The 2,378-nt window shown below is 28.0% G+C and overlaps 1 pseudogene; it reads left to right on the top strand.

Moving 5' to 3' along the window:
* The first annotated feature begins 1,481 nt into the window (after nucleotides 1-1,481).
* Nucleotides 1,482-1,600, top strand: LOC111743514 (annotated as a pseudogene).
* Nucleotides 1,601-2,378: the final 778 nt, after the last annotated feature.

Here is a 2,378-nt window from a genome sequence, read left to right as displayed (position 1 = left end):
ACAATAAAATCAACAATACACATTTTAAGAAACTATACTTTTTTCATAGGATCCAACAAAGTGAAGAAACAATCTTTTATTATTTAAAATGTAACCCAGTCTACATGCAAGATAATATGTGAGTTTTTTATTTGTGTGTTTAATATTTTAATTTTATAATGAGTATATATATCATATTTATAGTTAGAAAAAAATAAATTTTAATTAGCCTCAAAATACTTTTTCTGATATACCTTCATGAAAAAAAAAGTTTGCTTAACATATTTATTTGTGGAAAATGCTGGTAGTCCTAAAATGGAAGCCAGGAGGTCATTATATCTATTATAATTAATCAAATCAAATAGTTCACAAAGAACAAATATTCTAGCTCAAAATTATACTTTTTTTTAAAACAATTACTCTAACTGGGGATCTGTTCATGGCTTTCTCTTCAAGCATTTCTGCATCACCTAAGTAATTCATGACTATTCCTGTTCTTTTGTTCAAAATAAGTCAAATATAAAAAAATCTACCCTGATACATATACATACAGAGCTTTGTTTCTAATGATTTGGACATCATGATACTGCTAGAACTGCGCTTTTGACGAAACAGATGGAATGCAGGTAAGAAAATAAAAAGTAAAGCTTCCAACTTTGAATTCACTGTTTCTTTGTCTAAACATACTTCATTATCTCAAATTATAAAATGTAAAAATATATCTAGTGCTGGCATACCTTATGAAATGCCAAAGAACACAAAATAACCTAGGCTCTTCATTGTAGTGTCTTTGTGGTTTGATTGAACACATCAATTATTTCAAAACGTCTTTGTCATGTTTTTTTGTAGGGGTTTTTTTTGGGGGGGAGGGAGGGTTGTGATTTTTTGTTGGTTTGGTGCTTCTGTTTTTTGCTTTTTTTTTTTATATATTTTAGTTTTTTTCGCCCTGGCACTGGCTTTGAACATATGGAGCAGATTCGTTTTTTATTTGTGGTCACACAGCAGAATTCATATAAAATTAATGCCTAAATTATAACCCTAATTTTAACTCCAAGATGTTTATAATGACTTACAATTTCAATTAATATTTATAACATTCTGTTAACCAGATACAATATAATTAACAAAGGATTATAAATGTTAACTATATTTAAAATTCCCCTATATTCAAAATATTATATAATATTATACAACTTAATTATAATTATTTAAGTATATGGGTTATGAGGAATGAAATAGCATGTTCTAATAGTTTTTAAAATACGAACTAGTATTTTAATTTTTATTTTTACTTTAAGAAAAGCTTAAATTTCAGAGCATCATTTCCTTAACACAAAGACTGTTTTATATTTTAGTTTATCAGGAGGGAAATAAACTCATAATTTCTACACAGTCTTATTTTCTTTTATTTTTTAATTTCATTTTAGTAATTATTTCAACAATCTAATAGAAAATATCAAGTCTATGGCCATGCTACCCTGGTCTACAGCTATGCTACCTTAGTCTACAGCCATGCTACCCTGAACACGCCTCATCCTATCTGATCTCGGAAGCTAAGCAGGGTCGGGCCTGGTTAGTACTTCGATGGGAGACCACCTAGGAATACCAGGTACTGTAGGCATTAAAAGGGAGAGAGAGAGAGAGAGAGAGAAAATATCCAAAGAAATATATCATAATTTTTAAAGTGGTTGTTTTAATATCATTTTTCCCAGAAAACATTTTACTTTGCTCACTCAGTACAGAAGTTAATCTTCACTGCCTTAATATTGTATTTCCCTTCACTATAATAGCAGCTTAACATGAAGAATGAGTACGTTAGTAGAATAACAAAAAATATTGAAACTCCTTGCTATTTTACCTTGAATAAAGGCTCAGTTTCCAAATTCTTTATCAAAAATAAAGAATAAAATTATACTTAGAACTAAGAGTCTATTAAAATCCAACTTATTTATATTCTAATTCTGATCAATTACTTTTATATACTCATAATAAATTCAAGATATTACTGACCGATCTTCTAAAAACATATTTTCTACAATGCCGTTGTTTTGAATATTTTTTCAAATGGTATAAATACCAACTTTATTCATGTAATTTAAATGAAATTTGGTTATTCATGCTATCATTTTAGTCATTCATAAACTCTACTTAGCATTTCTCTTTGATAATTTAAGATGTTTTATTAACAGTATTATTTTAAACATTTTCTTGTTTTCCAAAGAGAAGCATAAGAAAGAAATGCCCTAAAATTAGAGTGGTTTTGCTTGTAATTTAAATCTTGCTGAGACTTTTGGCCTGGAGTTCTTGTTTGTTTGTTTTATGGTATTCTCTTAAAAAAAAAAAAAACACACACACACAATTTACAATAGATATAATACATAGCAAAGCAGCTAAAATAA

This window comes from Pteropus vampyrus, unplaced genomic scaffold, assembly GCF_000151845.1.
Source record: "Pteropus vampyrus isolate Shadow unplaced genomic scaffold, Pvam_2.0 Scaffold115, whole genome shotgun sequence".
In the NCBI taxonomy this organism is placed as follows: domain Eukaryota; kingdom Metazoa; phylum Chordata; class Mammalia; order Chiroptera; family Pteropodidae; genus Pteropus; species Pteropus vampyrus.
Note: the sequence above shows the minus strand (reverse complement) of the source record. Positions and strands in the feature narration are given on the sequence as shown.